This window comes from Chroicocephalus ridibundus, chromosome Z (assembly GCF_963924245.1).
Source record: "Chroicocephalus ridibundus chromosome Z, bChrRid1.1, whole genome shotgun sequence".
NCBI lineage: Eukaryota > Metazoa > Chordata > Aves > Charadriiformes > Laridae > Chroicocephalus > Chroicocephalus ridibundus.
Window position 1 is genome coordinate 63,850,207 of NC_086316.1, and position 21,661 is coordinate 63,871,867.

Sequence of the window (21,661 nt, forward strand, 5' to 3'; positions counted from 1 at the left end):
TTGGAATCAATGGAGATTATCACTTTGAACCTGGAAAGGACAAGGCAAATATGACATATACCTTGAAAAAGAGCAGAGAAGGACTTGGAGAATTATATGTGTGTCAACCTAATATCAGTATCGGCTAAAGTGCTAGAACAATCAATTTTGTGAGCATCTGTGGGATAACAATGCTGATTAAAGTATCCAGTGTAGATTTGTCAAGATTATATAGCGGAAGCTAATGTAATTTCCTTTTCTAGTAGGAGAACCAGTCTAGCAAATGAGGGAGAAGCAGGTTATATGATATACTGGCTTCAGTAAGACTTTTGTCACTGTCCTGCATGACATTCTCTTTTGCAAACTACGGAAATATGGTCCAGATGAAATAAAGTAGTCATCCAGTGGGGAAACACAATGTGATTCTCAATGGTGTCCTCTCAGTCTGAGAGGTCATTTCAGGACTACTGCATAAGTCTGTCTAGGGCATGCTTCTGTTCAAGAATTTCATTAATGGCCTGGAAGGTGAAATAAAGACCATATTGAGAAAGTCTTCAGATACCACTGGACTACAACAAGTTTAAAATGCTTTGGAGGAAAGACAGGAGATTGGAATTCAGTGTGTTACTATAATAGAGTCCAAACTCTAAAGAGCATTCCATTTGTGAATCACATCCATAAAACACAGGCAAATAATATTCCCTTTGTATATGTTCTATTTTTAAAGGTTAGCTTTTTCTTTAAATTCGTAGCACGAGTGTACAGACACTAGGGGAAAATATTTTAATAAGCATTCACTGATCTTCGCAGAATTGAGTGACACTGGCATTCGCCTCACCAAAACACACAAAGTGAGGAAGTGTACGTGTTTTCTGAGGAATACATGAGTAAGATTTTCATAATTAATTGAGCAACCGATGCAATTCGGAGCTATTTAGGAACAAGCAGTCAAGCATAATCGCATATAAGATATACGAGGAAAATTCACAGAACTGAGCACTCTGAGGGGAGATAATAATGAAACATGATGGAACGTGAACAGAACCGATAGAGTACATTATTACAGAACTGCAGTAAAAAAGCAAATTTAAAAGAACAGCTAATGTCATATTGTACACAACAGGCCATATGGTTAGCGCTAGGGAGAAGATCCATAAAGACACTATCAGACTGTCTAAGCTGGCAACACCAGTTTTTACATATAGAGAACAATTTCGTCACAGCAAAACAAGATATTCCAGATACCTGCTTTTCCTTTGTGGTTTTCCTGTGTGGAAAAGGACTCCTGAAGTGGACTGTGAACTTTTCCCCAGCTGTGTTTGGTATTGCAGGCTGTTGACTTCAAAAGAAGTCAAGACAAAAGTGCTCCTCAGGCCGAGCTGTGTTAGTTTTTTGGAAATTCGTCAGTGGAGAGTCGGGCACGTCTGGCCATCTGTTGTCTGCTGTAAAATAGGGGAGTACAGTCTGCAGCAGTGTTTCATGAGGTGTGACTGTGGAGCTTTTCATGATAATAAATGTGAATGGAGCTATCCGTTTAATATTTCTAATTGTTGTTTTGTTGTTGTTTTCTGGGATGAAGGGATGAGATACTGGTGGAATCTTATGTACTTTCTTTATTGTAAGTCATTGGATTAGTAGCATCCTTGGTCCGGTCTTCCTGTGAGGGCTGTGAATAGAGTGATTTAAGACCAGGAAAGCTGTGTGGCTGGAAACCTTCCTTCAATCACTGTGCGACACTCCACTTACATGAATAATGTGAACAATAGTTATCAGAAAAAGAATACAGAATTCTTTATCACAGGACACAAAGAACTAGCGCTAGAATTTAAGTTAGTGCTAAGAGAGTGTAAAAGAGTGGAGCAGAACTTTGTCCTGCTTACACAATCCCTAACTCAAAGAAAGGTTCCAGTCTATTACACCCAATCTGTACTTGAGGAGGCAAAGGAGTGGATATTGGAAGTGTGTATGTGTATTAGGAGAAGAGGTCATATTTGACTCAACCACCACCCTGCAGTACTAAACTGTGTATACTGGGAGCTTTTTCCAGCTTTTGCTAGAAATTCACATCAGATAACAGAGTTAGAAAAATTGTGAGTTATTTGTACCATTGACACATCTTTCATGGCTGTCGTTTTGAACTGTCTCACTCCAGAGTGAGGCCATAGTTTCACAGTCATCAACAGCAAATTAACATATTATTGAATCACTCATTTATAAGAAATTGATCCAAATCAAGCATGCAGTCTATAGATGTATTTATGTTTCTTTAGCTGGAGCATACTGTGGAATTCATGGCTGGTTTTATGACAAAATCCAGATGCAGGAGTTCAGATGATAATTCTCTCATGGTACAAAGTCAGCTCATCAAGGCATGTGTGAAAACATCTCAAGTTGCAACGAATTTGAGATGGATCAGTGCTTTTGTGTCACATTAATGCAGTGATTTTGATCTGGTACTGGAAGCCCTAAAGCCAGACTCGGTGTTTCTTGGAAATACAGACTGATGGCATAGTTGCAGGTATTTTCCCAAGTATATCCCAGATGGTATAAAACATTTCCCTTCGCTTGCTTGTGGATGCATGTTCTTATTTCTACATTGTAGTTTGTCATCACCTCACTTTTGGCAGTGCCAAAATGCATGAGCTGTGCTGCACCCTGGGCCATGGGAAGGAAGCGTCCCACAAAACGTTGTTGCTTGTTTATTCTTTATTAGACTGGGTGATCTCAGTGATTCAGTCGTTTAGTTTGCAGTGGGACTCCAGTAAGCTGTGTAAAACCAGCTGAGGAGCGATGCCTTGTGTTGTGACGTAGGAATGAGTAGTCAGAGACAGGGGTCACTTGGGTTAGCTTTGTCGCTTAGGGAAATGTGCATATAACCACACACAATAAATAAAGAAGGTCTTCTGGACAAAAAAAAACGGTTTAATCTGGTAGGTGGGGGCAAAACCATATATGACAGCTAAAACCAGCACAGGAATAAAAGAGTCATTGTAACATTCTACCAAGTCTGACTGCAGCCAAATCCTCAGCTTTGCCCTGAGCTTACCAGTTCTTGAATTATCTCAAATGGCCAGCTCTCTGCAGATGACCCAAAAGCCTCTGCTTTGCAGTGGAAACAGCATAACTGAATTACTGAACATTACAGATTTTTTAAAAATATTTGAAAAAGTGCTGTGTATTAAATATGCATTTATTATACCCAGAGAGTGTGAATAAAATTTACAAGTGATGATAGCATCACAGACCGGAAGAGGCTTTGTTAAGGTTGAAAATATACTAGGTGTCAATTTTCCTTGAAAAGAAAAAATGATTTTGAATGTTTTTATTTTCAAAATGAGTGAGTGCTTTAGTATTCAATGAATCAGGGAAAGCAGCTGAGTGCTTATGAACAGATGTAGAAATACCTCCAAAACTGCTAGTAAATGTGACTCTTAAATGAAGAAGTATAGTGAAAAAATGTACCAAAAAACTTTTAAAGAGTTTTTCCAACCTGAGAGAGATGATGACTCTGAAATTTACTACAATTCTTTCAGTTTTTTATTTGAGATATCCTACAGCTAAAAACTCTCTTCTCTGTAAAGAAAAAAAACCCTAAGAAGTGCAATTGCTGTAAATTAAGTCTGGAAGCTGTATAGAGACTAATTCAAACTGGATGTTAAGCACGGGCTTTACCAATGAAGGTGTGAAATATTGGAACAAACTATCAAAGTATTTTTTTTAATGACCAAATACCTTCAAATCAAAATTGGATAATAAATTATTTGGATAAGTATAGGGGTAACTGACAGAAATAAAATGGTCCGTGCCATGTAAAAGACCAGGCTGAATGATCAGAAATTCCTTTGGGTCTTACTTTTATCAATCCATGGAAAAATTCTTTCTTTACTACTGCCAAAGCTGCCCTTTCACTAGCTGAGGGTCCTACATAACCAGCTATTGCACATTTTCTCATTTTATGGTTATTGCTAATTTCAGCAATATCACACTTCAGCAGTTCTATGCCAAAGGCTAGTAACTGCAGCCTAGTTCAGTGCCAATGTCAAACAAAATGAACAGAAGAAAATCTGGGTGTGGAAGTGAAGTGGGTTAACAAAATTCAAAATTATATGAAATTTGTATCTGTTTAGATAAAGGATCAGTCCTTCCTCTTTTAGAGTCAGGCAGTTTATCACAGCATATTCTTGAAGTGTGCAATTTTAACTGTTCAGATTTGCACATAAGTGTTTGTGTGTGTCTGAGATCAGACATCAAATTATAAAGTGCAACAATACACCTGAATTCTGCAACTACATCTACCACTGCAGTTTACAGCTTCCCAGGTTGCTGAGCAGCAGCCCAAATGTGCTCATGCACCAAAACGTGTCCCCTTGTACTGCGCGAGCTTTCCCTGCGATGCCTTCAGCTCTGGTCATTTGCAACTTCCAGTCAATCCCTGTGCCTTCTCTGGGACTGTTGCTAAAAGACATATTGCATGCAACTACCATCTTCTGGGTGCTAAGAGAGTTTGTTAGCGTAGCTGTGGGCCTTTTCACGCATTTCACTTCAGGGACCAAGAGCATTCCCATTTAATGGACTAGAACAGACAGTTTGAGCTGCCTGCCTTGCTCTTTGCTGTATATGGTTACCGAACTGGGTGCTGTCAATGGCTGATGGTCCCCAAACTGTTTAAATTATTAATAGAAAATAATAATTGAAGCATTAATTAAATATATTAAAACTTGTCCTTGTTCCATTACTGCTCTCTTTCCATTAGGGAAACATTTTCAAAGGCACTCGGTGTTAGCCAATTCTTTTTCCCCTGATGTCCATGAAATTCCCAGCCCATAAATATGCAGCATCTACAAAAATGTGTGGTTTACTTTATATCAATTGTGACCCCATATCTCAGAGTGATAAATAGTGGAAACATGTAGCTAAAAATGATCAGACATATTTCTGTCCAATTTCTGGCCATTTACCAAAGGAAGTCTGGCTTGCTGAGGGAAGATGATCCTGAAGAGCACACATACATGTAAGCTTGCTGTCCCTTGGTCCTTCCACATAGCCAGACTCTACAGTGTTTGACCCCTATGCCTGTGGGAATGAGAAATGTGGGAATGAGAAATGAGGAGTTTCTGGATGAGAGATTGCTAAATGGCTGTGATTTTTCTGCTTTTCCCTCACAAGCTCCAATGCTTGCATATGTACTATATGACCGTTATAACCTAGATAGAGTCATTCCATCATTTCCCTTTAAAGGAAGGATTGTTCTTTAAACTACCACTCTCTTTGATGGTGGTTTATATTCATTCCAGCCAATAATTTTTATTGTACTTCTTTCAACTCTAGCTATAAAAAGCATATAACATAAAACCTTGACCAGGGTATTAAAAGTTGAGCTACCCATAATTTAGTGGCAGAGTTCTCCCCAACTTTGTTCTGTTATGCTACAAAGACTTCTTTGCATAAGAGATTCATATTATAATAGCTGCTATTTGTCTGTTCATTCATTTTTTTCAGCATTTCCACCCTGTGTATATGAGGAACATTTTGCAGTTTCCCAGCTAAATGACGACGTTTAGCAGCTTGAGTCAGCCGGGACACTGACTTGTTTCTTTCAAGTGCTGACAAATTGTTTCTACTACAATGTGAAAACTGTTCTTGTTCTTTCTATTGTCTTTGCACAATTGACTTCCTGAGGTCTGCTATGTTGGTTATGTTCCTCTTTCAACATTTACTAACCTAAATTCCCCTGGTCCCATATGCATTACTTACAAATATATTTGTAACTTCATCACCAGAAAAATCCCCCCCAAGTCCCAAACAAGCAAAGGTCCCTGGAGAATATGATATAAAATGAGCTAATTTAATGTTTAGAGCTATTGAATGTATTTCATGGGTACTGCATTGCTTGGATCCCTTCTGTTAAAACTGAAGCAGTATGTGAAATTTCTCACATCAATTTCAACCCCTTTCGGTGTTTTCAGGTGAGCATGAGGGTACTGGCAGCATTTCTGGCTATTCTTTATACCTCACTGCAGCCCGGGTAGCAGCTGAGATCTGTTTTAATTTTAGGATTGCTAACCTGAACTGGAATGACGACTGAGAGGCAGCAAGCTTTATAGGAAGCTTATAAAATGCTATTTGCCAGGCTCAAAATTGAGTGGTTTCATCCTAGAACTGCTGAGGATTATGCATTACATACTAGAAGGCTTCTTACATTTTACCTATTGATTCCTAATCACAGGTGGCTGAGAGAAAAATTTAGATACCTGTCTGGAGTACCATCACATGCTGGTTCATTCTGACCACTGCTTGTACACATATATGTAAAGGGCATTCCCACCTACCCATGATTTAAGACTGTGTGCTTTAGTAATTCCCTCTTGTGTCCATATTACCATTTAATGTGTTGATCTGATTTAGAGATTTGACAGATTTATCTGCTTCCCTGAAGCAGAAACACCACTGAAATAAGTAAAGAGTACTGACCCGTGTCCTAAAGCAAACATGCAGCTATGTGATTTCAATCAGGAGCACTGAAGAATGTAAATGCCTGCTAGTTTCAACATTTTTTCAAGTATTTTGCTGAATCAGGAGTTATCTCTAAGCATACAGATAGCCTCACTAAGGTCCCTGGAATCACTAGAAGTTAAAGGATGTGCCTTGCTACTGTAATTGTGGGGTTTAAACTCTTCACAAAAAGACATGCCAAAAGCAGAACATTTACAAGTCCACTTTAATCTGCACCTTATCTCTTTTTGATAAGAACTGGTATAGCTTTTGCTGCTGCTTTGCTCTTTTTCGTACCTATTAGCTGACTCCTGAATGGAATTCTCAAAATTTGGATTGCCTTCTTGCAGCTGAGTTACATTTAAAAATCAGTCAGACTGGCAGTTTCTGATTGCCAGCTAAAATACATTTAAGCACAGTTTCATTTAATTTCAAAAGATGGATTTTTTTTTTCTTCCAGCTAGTTACTGAATACATTCCACCAACCCAGTTTCTTTCCAGCAAGTGAAATATATTTTATCTTTCTAAATATATGCATTGATCTGACTTACAGTATACATGTTTGAAATCTTGCCTGGCTCTGACTAGGAGATCTGCCCACATCTGTATTTGGTGCAGAATTTTCACGTGGTCTAAGTGGATGGGAACTTTGAATTTTGGGGGAACCAGGATTTTATGTACAAGTTTCATACTCTTACCTATGAGATTTCTTTTATTTTCATGCTTCTAAGTCCTTTTTTTGTTTCCTTTCTCCGACTTTTCCAGATAGTTCATCTCAAGTGGTATCTACATCTTCATATGCAATTGTGTGTTGGCAATTGTTTGTCAGATGATGTCTTCGCAGAAAAAAATATCTCAACATTGTGGTCCTGGGCAACAAATAAGACATTTAGTCAGCTATAGAAACTATGATGGCAGAGCTGGCAGGGCTTGCCACATTGTAGTTGTACATTTTAAACTGCTGAATGCTTCCTGCCAGTTAAACCATCAATGCAGAACACCGTTGTCATTGACAGTGATTTGTAAATTACATGGGGATGGTCTTTTTTTAGGAAAAGAAACAGCAATGAAAGAACTTTAATCTAAACAGTGGTCCTCAAAGTGGGGTGTGCGCACCCCAGGGGATGCACTAGACAATCTGTTCGGGTATGGAAAGAAAATATTTTTTGTTTCACTGATAAATAAAATAAAAGAATATTTTAAAATGTCTTTATTTCATCTTAATCTTACACTTTTTTCATTTCTGTTTTTATGTGCATTTTAGAATGTACATATATAACGTGTATAATTTATAAATAAATAAATAAATAAAACACAAACAAACATATATTGGGGTTGTACTATCAAAAACGTTTGTAGACGACAACTTCGTGACAGAATCCTAGATGGATGTCAGAATAGCATGCAGATGATCATACAGCTGATTTTGCTTTCACTTTTTTCAATTTTAAACCAATGTGGTTCTAATTGAATTATTTCTGATTTATTCCAGTACCAGATCATTGGTCTGACATTTGTAATTGGAAAAGTGGGGGCTAAATGTAAATGGAAACACTATCTCAGCTGCAGGTTTGCAACTGCTGAATCACGTATAGAAATGCCTTAGATCTCTGCAGCATGCTGCGAGCTTGGTTTTCATCACCTTGTTGTAATCTAGGAGAAAGTGCATTGAATTATACTGGAGTAAATCTGGTGCATAGGAAAGAAGCAAATGCTGGGTCACTCTTAGGCTACCTATGGCTGAAAGCCGCTAGAGACTTGCTCTTAGGAATTCATTTTTGGGACTGAGAATTTATAGGACAAGCTATGGGCTGCAGCTTTTGGGACTGAGAATTTATAGGACAAGCGATGGGCTGCAGCTTGATTTTTTGAAAAATCCGTATCCAGGTACAGTTAGTATCCAGTGCACAGATAAAGAGCTATGACCACATACCTGCACTTAGGGAGTATTAGCCATTTGGTCCAATTAAGGATCCTGTTGTGAAAGAAGAAGATCCAGCCTGCAGGTATCCAAAGCTTCTGGTCTCTCAGACAACTCACAGTTTGCCAGTCTAAAATCATAGATGTGGAGACAAGTGCTCATCCTTGGCCTTTGTAACCAGGCTGTTACTGTGACAAATTCAGAGAGAGATGTTGAAGTACCAAATATGCAACCAAATCTGAGGCTGCCAAGTAGGAAATATGTGTCTAGCCTGGATTATTCTAGATTTTTGGGAAAACTCCCTCCTGATGCAAAAATACAATTGACTGATTAATCCAGAGCCTAAAAAGATACCTCCAATCTGAGTTCAGCAACTAGGAATCTGGCCTTGAAAGATGTTACACTGCTTGATAGTAAAATAAAAGGCCATAAAGTTGTATGAGATCCATGGCTATCAAAATAACAGTTATTACCCATGGCTACTGCTTTTAGCTATTATCTGTGAAACTACTGATTTTTTTCAGATTGAAAACCTGCTTTGCTGTTAGGCTAGAACTTGTTAGGGTTACAATTTAAAGGAGTTGGATTTCCATTACAGTCTAACTCCAGTCTTCAGTAAACTCTCCCAGACACCAAGACTAAAGAATGAGACATTGGAGGAAAAAATATTGACGCCAAGAGTAATTTTGTTCCAGGATACATGCACAAATTTAGGACTAATGTCTGTAGAAAGGACAGTACTATTTAGATTAAATTACTTTTCCTCAGAAAAGGCCTGAAACTGAGAGATATCTTCTCATAAGTGACAGCTGGATCATTAGGATACATCCCTAAGGTCTTGAACATGTGTACTGAAGTCCTCCAAACTCTGTTTGATTTGTGGGAGAGACTTGAATTTAGGTCTTCTCCATGCCCAGAAGGCATGCTGGCCATGAGGCTACTGGATATGCTGAAGTAAGGCACTTTTCATCTTGTGGTGGAGATATTCAGCAGCTTGTTAGAGCTGTGCTGCTTTGTATAAACAATTAATTTGTCACAGTGATAGAGATCTTATGGCTGTATGCACGCAACCACTGAATCATTCTCCCCGGGGACTAATGGATATTTATTTATTTAGAGAAAGTAAAATAGTTTTAATCAAGAGAGAATTAGAGAGACAAATACTGAATCTATACTTTCCCTTGACACCTTTCTACCGTTTAGGAAATGAACAATCAACAATACATTAACAGAAGCATCATTATTTGAATTAGGATAACTATTGGGTTTCATCTTCTTTTAGTTTTAGTCAAATGTGTGATTTGCTGTAAATATTAGCCATTAACACTAATTTTTGTTAAACATTTTTGAAGTGGGGATTTTGATGTTCTGGGAAAATAAAAGAGAATCTGTTCCAAGATATGATAAACATGAAAATTAATTGTTGAAAGAAAGCCTATCCTCACTGAAGACAATGGAAAGAACTTCAATACACAAAAAAAAAAAAAAAAATTGCTTTTAACATAGCCAGAGATTCATCTGTTGTTTCCCCCAAATTCTGAATATTTGTGGGGTAGTTGACTTGCCCATATATGTCAGTGGGACATACCCTTTCAAACAGACCTATATGTTTGCTAAGCATGGCATATGTTCTTAAAATACTTTGCAAAACCTGCACTCTCAACTTTCTCTGGCTGAAATGAATTCAAGTTGGAAAAAATTTTTTGTCTGAACAAAGGCTCTTGTTCCAAGAGACCATTTATGGGTGGATTTTTGCTTGCCAGAGTCGTTATTTTCATGTAGTTTTAAAGAAAAATTTTGTTAATTGTTTGGTATTGTGAATTTTGTTAATTTTGTTGGTATTGTGAAGCTGTCCATATATACTTGGTAAACCTGTAGCCCTTATGATTGCAGAACTTCATTAAAATCAGTGGGGACTTTCCTGATGCATGAGACTTAGGACTGTCTTCATCCCGTGTCCATTCTGTGAACATCATCCTATGAAGAATTGGAATATCCACCTCAGGTATGAAGAAAACCAGGATCCTAGTATAGCCATAGAAGAAAGAAGATGATAAAGATCCATCTTCAGTGAACCTCAACAGAAGACAAATAAAAAATGGAAAAAGGAGTTAGAAAAAAGTGACATGTACATACCAGAACTCTAAAGGTGGTTTTCATTACAATGACCCCAATACAGCAGGCAAATGGAACTGCTATATGGAATAGGTAACAACTATTATAGAGAAAGCATTTGTTAAAGGCTGATCAGAATGACATGATAACCATTACAGCAAAAACTGGCAGATACCCAAAGTCAGGAATGTAGCCCCAACAGCAGTGATCCTGTGGATGAAGATTGGTGGGTGCAGGATTACAGTCATCATGCAGCGGAGCAGATATTCCAGCATTGTCTCAGTTTGCAGTTATTTTCACAGTCTTGGATGTCTGTATTTCCATAATGCCTGTATATTAAAGGAATGACACATTTGCATCCAGTTTCTTGCATCTGATAATATCACCCTCATTTGCATCTGATTAAGAAAGGTGGGACATCTTTTATTAGGTGAAAAAGGTGCAACTATTATTGTGGTTCAGAGTAACCAAGAAACAATTTCATTTCAACTGAAAATTTTTCAGCCCACTTTCTTTCTTCCATTGAACTACCTTAAAAACATGGAATAATGGAGCATTATTAACAGCAGTCAAAATCTTTAACCTACACTTGGTGACCAAGTGTGATGGAAACCAGAGTTAATTTTTGTCTGTGCTCATGTGACAGAGGATATTCTATTTTATCTGTCACAAATGTCTTTGAGTCTTACTAGGTTCTCAGTTTTTGTTATAATTTATGGCTATTGATAATTACATTTTGATTAAACTATCCTGATTTACAGCAGCTGGGAAATCAAACCCACATCTCTTAGTAATGACATTTATTCTAACCAATTTCCACTGTTCTTTATCCAGGAAATTTCTTTAGACTTTTTAATTTAAATACTGATTATTAATTTCTGTCTGCACTCACGATAAGTAATATGGACAATGCTATTACTTATTGAAAAAGCTTGAAATCTTTATCTAACCATCAGAAAAATGGATGCAAGAGAAACAAAATACTATACAGGAGTTTGTTCCAAACTATATATGCATTGAGTAAGGTAGTTCAAGGAGAGAGAAGAGCTGCTTATCGAACTAGTTACTGATAACACTCTTCTGAAGATTGAGACTAGAAGCAATAACTAAATTACTTTCTCAGGTGAAAATTTCACATTTGCCGAAGTGAAATGTGAAAAAGGAAAAGGAACTTTATAGGCTCTCTTGTCCTGGGACAATGCTTCCAAGAGACACAACAGGCACTCTACTTTTGAGAAGAGCTTAGACAGATAGAAAAGCTTCCCTGTGATGTGAAAAGACTGGGTTAATTCTGTTCAGACAGAACTTACTAGAAATATATATAAGAGCTAGATAAAATAAGGATATAGAAGGTATTTCAGGCTTTTCTCAACACACAAATAGAAAACTCTCTAATAAAAATGTAAAACCCCATTTATAATCCTTTACGCAACATATAATTAAACTATTCAACTCATTGCCAAATGTGAAATAAAGGCCAAGTGCAAAATGTGCTTTCTTTTTGAACCTGATATTTTTATGACCTTAATTATATTAGGGTAAAAAAGTATGTAAAGAGATATGAATAGATTCTCTCCTGTTTTTCAGTATACATTAATCATTAACTGCGTGGGACTGCAAAATCTTTCAGTAATTTCTCCAATAGGTATATTGTGCGTAATTGTCCTCTGAAACTCCAGTTTATGGCCACTGACGGATAAAGATGCATCGCTTTTCTCAATGAGTGGAGCTTCTCCCAGCTGCAGGTTGCACGGGATCTACAGGGACTTCAGAGTAAGAGGGATGAAGCCAAATCTCCCTCTGAGAAAGCCCCTTAGACTTCAGTAATTTCAATCCAATTGACTTGACTTTTTGTAGATTAACAGGAAAAAAAAATGTACTTAAGTACTGGAAAGGGCCAGAAACGGTGCCACAGACTTAAAAGGCAGGATTTCTGGTGACAGAAATGAAGGACAGGCATTTCTCCCCCTTTGAACCTTATGTATTTACCTACCACTTCAAGAATGGTCAGATAGAAGCCCCTCAGAGGAAGATGCAGCCACAGTTTAAAATATGAACCCCTAAAGGAACATCCAGGATTTGATCTGTGTAAGGAATAGAATGGGTAATCATTTTTTCCCTGTGATTCTCTCTTGTGTTGTTTAAAGCCAGATAGATTATTAACTTGAGTGATATTGCAGACACAGAGAGTCATAAATACCATCTTCCTCAGCTCTGCTCTGTCTCATTGTCTTGTAATAATCAAATACAAGTAAATCTATCCCCATGATGACAATGTTACTCTGACATCGAGATAAACAAAAACAGATATGTGCATTTATGCAGAAAACAATTTACTCCCTTTTTTGTTTGAAAAGCCTTAGCCAGCATAATTACTTGCCAAAGTCCTGCTGAAACAGAAATGGAGAATAAGCAAAATGCAATTGAATTCGAGGGTGATATCATAATATTGATTTCTTACTAAAAATAGAATATGATGCAGAAGAGGACTGATACAAAGGGAACAGATACATGAAGTATATGTATGGCCGCAGTGTTAATTTTCATAGAACTGTCTTTAGAAAAATAACTTTATTCGATTAGTGAATAAACTATGTTTTTTCTTGGTTCACATAATCAGAGTGTTGGATGGGGAAAAGAATGCCCCGCAGATGTTCAGATAGTGAGGAAGAAGAGGCTTTTGACATACTCCTTTTTCTTCTGAAGGAGATCGATGGAAACAGGTAACAACTGGTAGTTTACCCTCCCCTTTGGACACGTGGAGTGAAGGAAATTAATTGCTCCTCTCAGAGGCATAATTCTACGCTTCTTTACAGTAATGCAATTATATATTGCACCAGAGTACAGGTGAAAGAAAGGTTATATAGCATTTCATGACTAACATAAAACATGTCTTAGCAAGAAAAACAGTGAAGACTACTTTGACTACTTAAAACACATTGTGACTTTTGTATGAACAGTCATGAAGATTATTGGAGAGAATGGAGAGGAAGGTCTGTTTATTAGAATTTTCGTAACACCTCATTCTCAGATTTTGTTCTGCAGTGGTAAAGATACTGGTGCTACAATGCTGAGCTTTTGCATGTAGGTAATTGGAGACAGCACCTAACAGAAGTAGTAAGGGCTAGGTTTTCAACTAAGCTCATTATTGCAACACGTGCCTGTGGGCAGAATTCTGCTTCTCACAAAGCCTACTTGTAGATGAATATTCATAAAAGTTTTAGTAGGACACTGTGCACTGCAATTACACTTTACAGCCTCCATGGTTGCAATGAGACATTTAGATAGTTTTGAGGGCCTCAAAATCTCATCCCATGTGGTCAGATGAGATTAAAAATGGGGAAGTGATAACAAGGTGATCACAGGCCAAAAAAAAAGCCCTTTTGTACTTATTTTGAACCTAATTGAATAATGACAGAAACTGCTAAGAGGGAGTTCAGATGGCAGTTGCAACTATAAAGGGAATGTCGAGTGTCTGTGGCAGATGTGATGAAGCTCCTGAGAGCACAGAAATTTTGCCTAGCACGTAGGAGCTTATAAGGATTGATTAACAGGATAGGAGAGCAGAGAAGAAAAAAAAGAACACTGGGAAAGAACTAATGTCATCAAGGCACCCAAGAAATAACACAAACACCCTCGTATTCTTACAGTGATGTTTAAGATCTGATCAAATCTCACTTAGCTGTAGCTTTGTTAGTTTTGTTTCTTTGTAGCAGCGAAGGTCTGTTTGGCTTGTCTTGGTAGTAAACTCATGCATTAGATTACACAATGTGTTAGTCTCTGTGTTTCTAAATGCCATGGTTAGCCAAAATATTTGCCCTCACTGTATGTTTTCCCTTGCTGGCCTCCTTTTAGAATCACCTGGTGAAAGCGAGGTGTGGGGCAGTGGCCCGCACTGCTCGTCTGTGTCTTGGACTTCTCCACTGGTCTGTTTTCCACTGGTGACTTCCCTGGTCAAATTAAGAAAGCCCACATTGTTGCTGCAGTGAATGCGCAGAACTGTTCTTTTCCTGCTCCCATCTAAGCTCCAGCTGGATTCACAGACTGTGACGTCTGTCCAGCAGGTTTATTTTGAACAGGCCTAATCCCATACAAACATAACCAAGAGGAGATAGTAGTGATGCCTCCCATCACCTTATACCCAAAACCGCAGGATTTTTTAAACTATTTGAAAATAGCAGCTTCCTGAGGTTTCTAGTTCTGCCGATGGAATTAGGTATCTGAACTACTTTGGTGACAACAGGCTAAATAACACTCTTCTCCTTAGCACTTACTATTGGAAGGATTAAGAGGCTGTATGTTCAATGTGCTAACTTTTGTGGATCTGTTTTCTCGGGATCTTTGAACTTCATTTGTTACATAGTAATCCTGGGTGATTAACTCAACCTGAACCCTGCTAGTTAGTAAGACACTTAAAAGTTAATGACCAGCAATAACGAGTGAACCCTTATAAATTGATACCAAGGATGCTGCGAAAAGGGATGTTTCTGCATTACACCATATCCTTGGCCATATACTTTAGCTGCCTCAAGCACTAGCGTTTGTGCATGGTACAGTGATTGCACTAGGAAAACTCATAAAGAAAAAGAAGGGGGTTGCAACTGAGTAATTCCTCAAGAGCATACTTACTTCCAGCAGGAAAACAAGACCACCTTCCTCCATGAACCAGGTCCCAGGTTCCTGGGAAGACGTGGTGGTTTAGTACTGTGCCAACTAATGCCCTGGGTAAGGGAGATTAATAGATAAAGAAAGACAATATCCTCATGGCCTTTGTCAAGGTCACTCTAAAAGCAGAGTCTGTATGACTAAATGTGGCTCCTCTCTGCTTAGATAAAATAAATTGTTTTCCATTTAAAAGGATAAAGTTAGTCTGCAAAGAAAAGACCTTCCTAAAATTTAATGTCTAGACATCACTCCTGCTTTTTCCAAATTGTATTATTTTTAATAATAATAATATTGTCTTCATTTTAATGTAAGGAAATTAAAATTAAATCATAATAACATCTTTTGAAAAATGCACTTGGATTAATATACTATTGAACTGCAGTCAATACTGTTGAGCTCCAGTCAGCATGCATCAAAAAGGAGAGTTTATATCCTTTATAAGCCATGATGTTGGAACTCTACCTGCCATCTTTATTGATTAAGGAGACAATAATGCTACGTAATTTACTTTTAATCTCTAGTGCAGTATTGAAGCTCTGACATGATAAAAGCAGAGGAGTTCATCAGTTGCTGCACCTGCAACTCAACTGTAATATTCAAACACCTTAACTTTATTTCAGAAAATATTGATAAACTCATTTATATTGGCCTGATATTTAAAGCTAAGGCCTGTAGAACTTTAGCTAGAGAAATCAGATGTTTTTTCATAACTTGCTGTTATTCAAGAATAATTTGCCTCTTACTTTGTCTCCTCTGAAGTGAAAACATATGTATATAAAAGCATCAAAAACAGCCCTTGTAATAAAAATGCATAGATCTCCTTAAGCTAAATTTTATTTTAAAGTCTTTTAATGCTCATTGTATAAAATTACTTCTTATGTAGAAACTAGGCCTTTTTTGGGGGGCGGGTGGCGAGAACAAAACAAAAAGAGTTTGAATATGTCCATTAAAACGTATCCACAAATAAAATAAATAATAACAGAAAAAATAAAAATGCTTGCAAAGCTTGGAATATATTGGCAGTCCTTGTTTAAAGAATCATGCAAATATTGTTTAATACTTGGAAAAATTGCTTAAGATGTAGAATACTACTTGAGTCTGGTATGTATTGTCAGAAAGTGTTTTAAGCCAGTTGTGTATTTTGCTACAAGATGAATGTGAATGTTCAATACATAGATAGAATAATCTTAATTAACTACAAGAAAAAGCCTGATTTAACCAAGAAGCTGCTCAGTGCTAGTCAGCAATTTTAAAATTGTGTAGTGGATGTTATTAAGATGATTTATTTTGCAAACTCTGGTTAAGAAAAAAATTAGTTGTGAGCAAGTACTTTTAATTAAATTACAAATATCAGATTACAGTTTTTAAGAAACTGTTTCGCTGTATTTTGGATTCTTGGGACTGCATTGCACCACCCAGGTGATTCTTAACCAGCTGCAAAGTCCTTCTTTACAGGGACCAGCTCCTAATGCACCAGCTCTGCGTGTTGCTCTCCCTTGCCTCTGACATGGGAGATGTGCTGATAAAAACCTCAGCATAACTGGAACATTGCTTTGTTCTCCACAGCATGATTTGAGTCGACTAAGTAGATTGTCACAGAGTTTCTCTGGGATCAAATCTGTGCTCAGCAGCTTAAGTATCGAGAAAATGCACAAATGGTTAAGAGACAATCTTCCAGCTCTTCCTTCATCACAGCCGCGCTGCATATGGAAAGGGCAACACAGAAAATTGAGCCTAAAGTTGAGTTTTCCCAGAATGTCAAAATTCTGAGAAGTTTCTATGAACTTATGAAAACTTATGTTTGAACAAATATGCTTGAATGTGTCTTTCCTTCACAGAGAATAATATTAAAGTAAACATATTTCAATATTAATCTTAGATTTCTAGAATTGCATAAAAGCTGCCCCATGATTTTGATAGCAGGTATCACTAGTAACAGTTTCACTTCAATGATGCCGCTTGAATATACATAATATTTATTCATTTTGGATGAAATATTTACCTATTCTTCTATTACTTCTAAGAGGGTGAGGTGGAATGAATTATCCCTTTTTCTGGGTTATGCTGAGTTATGCTACAATTTTAGTTACTGCTGTAAGCTCTTGGCAGAGAAAGGCAGAAGTAGCAAATAAAAACTTGTGTATCTAACTAGTTTGTTTCTGGCCTTAATAAAAATGATGAACAGGAGAGTTACAGTAAGGCAGCCGAACAGAATGAGAATTGGGCAGTGAAACTTGCAGTCAGCTCAACATTGTCTCGGATGATAGTACATGGCCAAAAACATGGGAAACATATCAGACAGGGCTCCAGCGTTCTGCGACGGTGGTTATTCCCGCATCTTCCAGGTTATTCCTCTGGGTTATCAGACCCAGATTATTGATCTGGTTCTAACTGGTCCTAACTATGCAATGAAGAGGGAACAGAAATCTGACTGGGTTCGGTGCAGAGCCACCAGAAGCTGAATTAACAGCGTGTGAACTCAACTGTACCACTGCCAAGACCTGTTAAAGCCATGGAGCAGCACTGCTGCTTTGGCATGACTGGCACCAGAGCCAGCAGATCTTTCCAAGCCTGACCTGGGGTGTCACTGTTCTGTGTTTGCAGAACATGGAGTGTTAAGGAACAGGTTGAGAGACATCTCAGTACCTTAGCAGGACTTAACTCAGCCCTGAAGCTGAGTGCTGTGCTGATGCTGTTATCTCAGACCCGAGCTGATTCTTGCAGAGCTACTGAAACATCTCAGCACTGCGTAGCTCCTAGTGGGCCACAGCTAGCCAGGTCTGAGCTGGCTGCACAGGGCTGCATTGAGAACTAGCCAGCCCCACCTCCATGCCCCAAAAGGGGAAAAATACTGAGATGGCACAAAGGTGATCTGGAAGTTGGAAATTTACGCTTCCTTATTGTGCTATTGCACTGTATTTGTGGTGTATTGATTCTGAGCAGACTAATTATAGGATTCAAGAGGGATTTTTTTCCCCTCTTTATGTATATGAGTTGGATGTGCAGGGCTTCACAAAATGGCCATAGCTAGAGATAGGACATGGGGAACAGTTCTGCTACTGGTACTGAAAGTTACTTAGTTTCCTAGCTGGTTCGTTTTGTCCACAAAGTCAGGACTAAACAGATTGCCAAATTTGGACTCATTTTCATCCAGAGCAGTTTGGCTGAGAGCTATGCAGCTACAACAGTAGCAATGGCCTTAAAATTTTCTGTTCCCTTCTTACAGCTTTTGGTCTCTTACAGTACAGAGCTTAAATTTGTTGAAGTACTGTGAAACATTTTGCTCTTTATGAAAGGTGAGAGCAGGTATCCTCAAGTGGATCTCATAGTGAAATGTGTATGCTTGTGTGAAAGAGAGGAGTTTCAATGATACAGTCGCTTCAGCCATGAAATTCTTGTTTGCTTTTCTGTATTTTAAAGTTACAGCTGTTCTTCAGAAAGTTTCAAACAGTGTGGAGTAGTGCTAATTCCTGTTGGCTGTATTTCCAAAATACCTAACAAGAACATTCAAGAAGGCTGTAGTTGGTAGGTTGTCTCCTGGCATATCTTTCCTTCCACCTGCTTGGAACTTTTTTCACAGAAGACTGCACATACTGGATCAGTGAATTTGTTAATTTCCTTAGGTCCCTAGTGAAGCCCATTCATTTTGAAACCATTATTAGAACATAATATCTTGAATAAAACAAATGCTGGATTTTATCCTGGTGAATAGTAAAAAAAAGAAACCCAAGACCTAAATCCTTTTCAAACCAAAGTGTAATATGCAACATCATGAACAAAATGCTGTGATCAAATTGTAGCATTTCAGTTTTAATTTGGCAAATATATAATACAGTCATAATCTGGAGCATCAAGAATACATAGCTCTCCCTTTCTTTGGAATGTGCAGAATGAAGTTGCTCAGGAAAGCATCTTCTGCCACAGTTGTTAATGCTTTTTCTTTTTGTACTTACCGAGGAACCTCTTGCTTGCTGCAGCTGTGTCATAACTGAATAACATTAATATTTTAATTGGAATTTTTAAGGTTGTGTGGCGTTGTGGTTTCATTTACTCTCAAGTCAGGGTGGATTTTATGAGACTATGGCTTTCCTTAAAGAATTTCCCTAGTTTCTTCACCTAGGTTATCTAAAGACATTAGCACGTCATTTAATTGCTTGAAAGTTTAACCAGCATTTTGCTGTTTAAAGGCTTAGTAGGATTAGAGACACTATCACATCAAAACAGTGAGTTTTCCCTTCGTCTACATCTTCCACCTCCTACTCCCTCCCCTTCCTCCATGGTCGCCTAAATTGCTTCTCAATTTAATTCAGAGTGAAATGACTTTCAGTCCCTAAACAAAACATAAATTCAAAAAGTAAAGCCAATTTAGAAGATTTCAGTTGAAAAAGGACCCTGTCGACTTTCCCCCACTAGAATGACTCGGCAAAGAGTGGCCGTGTCAGTGCAAAACAGCTCTGGAAACAGTTTCCCCAGGAGTCCTTCGTGGACTCTTAAAATCCGCGTTCCCCGTGGCTTTGAAACGCTAATTTCAGGCTAATCTAATTAGGCTAATGACTTGCCCACCACCATGTAAGAAAGCTGGGACAATCTCTCAGAGATTTTCCTGCCTCCCAGACTTGCACTTTCTTCGTTGCATCAGGCTGGCTCTAAGCAGCAGGAAGCACAAACTTTGATTTCATTGAAGGGAAAGGGTGTCTAAATAGACGGCTGCTCAAGTGCCGTGCATTTGAGGAGACATTAAAAAGAAAATAGGTTTTGGTAGTGAAGCAGCAAAGTACACTTAAATATCGATTACGTTTTGTTTTGTCTGTGTCTCAACAGTGTTAATCTTCATTCGATAGGGCATAGAGCACGTAAATGTTAGTACGATCTGTTAACAAAACTGGCATGCGGGGATACAGCTTTGCTCCGCTTATCCAGCGCGTCTCTGCGCCTTGCTCGTTTATAGCAAATACAGCAAGCCTAGAGGCGGAGAAGCGTAGCCTGGACCCCCCGTAAAGAGGAACTGGCCGGAATCTGTCCAAATGCTGTAAAGTTGTGAACGCAGCCTTATTTTTAAGTGCTGACTGAGAGAAGATGAGGAAACCTGAGCGTGTGCAAGCCAGGCTGTGTGATCCTCATCTGAAGTTCGATTAAGTTAGAATCTGGCAACTCTTCCTGTTAAGCAATTACTTATTTGGCATTCTGAGTTTTTTGAGCTTGCATGGCACAATTACAAAGCAGAGTGAAACATCTTATATCGCTAAAAAGCCGCAAGATAGTGGAAAGCCTGCCACAGAAGTTATGCCAGAGGACTTTCTTTTACGTTTCACGGACAGTTGGAGTTAAGACTGTAAATACCACTTTTTTTTTTCTTCCCTTTGTGTGGCAGATGTTTGCCAGGTTTGCGATTGTTTGTTCTATATACTAGATTTTAATGGATTTGTTTATGATGTATCTATCTGACGCTCTTTTTTATTCAAGATTGTTCCCAGAGGTATTTTTCTAATTTCATTTTCAGACTCAGCCTTTCCCCTTCCTACTGGGAGGAACTGCAACGTTTTGGGCTTTTTTCCCTTTTTGTTGTTGTTGCTGTTGTTTTTTTGAGAGGACAGTGATTTCAATAGTGTGTTGCACTGTAATTCCCGGCTCGGGGGCGCCGGGGGTCAATGCCATCTTTCGGGGAGCTGGACGGCGGGGGGCCGCGCAGTGTCGCGGAACCCCCGACGGCAGGACGCTGGGGCGAGGACATGAATCACCACGAATGGGACTTTCATCGCTACCAGCACTCGAAAGCGACAGAGCGGGAGCCCTGCCCGCCTCTGGGCTGTACAGCAATCCTTCCCGAGACACCCACGCGACATTGCTGCCCGTGCTCTTTCTGTCCCCGCACCCGCGGCGGCATGGCTGGTGCTGCTCCCCGGGCAACGCAGCACCGCGCCCGCTGCGGCCGGAGCGGCGGCCGGGCAGGAGGCGAGGGTGCAGACGGCAGAAAGCCCCGCCGGCCCCGCGGCCAGGGGGGCCCGGCCAGGTCCCCCCCGCGCGCCGCGCCCTCGGGCCGCTGCCGCCTGCCTGCAGGTGGCGATAAGCACCCCCGTAGCCACCCGCCCTGGCTCCCGCTTCCCCGTCCGCAGGCAGCGCTGGGGTGTGCGGTGTCCCCCGGCCCAGGCGACAACGCCCGACCACAGAAAGCCTCTCCCCGCCTCGCATACCCCGCACAAGCCTCGGCGCAGTTCCCGAGGGGAAGCCCAGAGCCCCCGCTGCCCGGGGCGGAGCTGCGGGGAGGAGATTTGGAGGGGGCGGCGGTGAGGGGGAGTGGTGGTGGGTTTCTCAGCGGTGTACCCCCCAGCGGGAAGGGGGCGGCGGCGACTGACGCGCCCCCGCGCCCTCCCGCCCGGTCCGCCGGCGGCGCCGGAGGACGATGGCGACCCAGCGAGACCCCCCCCGCGGAAGGGCGGGATGGAGTGGGGGGGACGGAAGGGGAGGGGAAGGAGGGAGGGAGAAAGCGAG

The 21,661-nt window shown here is 39.6% G+C and overlaps 1 long non-coding RNA gene across 1 annotated transcript; it reads right to left on the bottom strand.

Annotated features, from left to right (window-relative positions):
* Nucleotides 1-783: 783 nt before the first annotated feature.
* On the bottom strand, nt 784-10,452 carry LOC134508852 (uncharacterized). The gene is made up of 3 exons (XR_010069159.1): nt 8,405-10,452; nt 7,170-7,340; nt 784-1,421 (listed from the first exon to the last, which is right to left on the bottom strand). It is a non-coding gene; the product is annotated as an uncharacterized LOC134508852 (long non-coding RNA).
* Nucleotides 10,453-21,661: the final 11,209 nt, after the last annotated feature.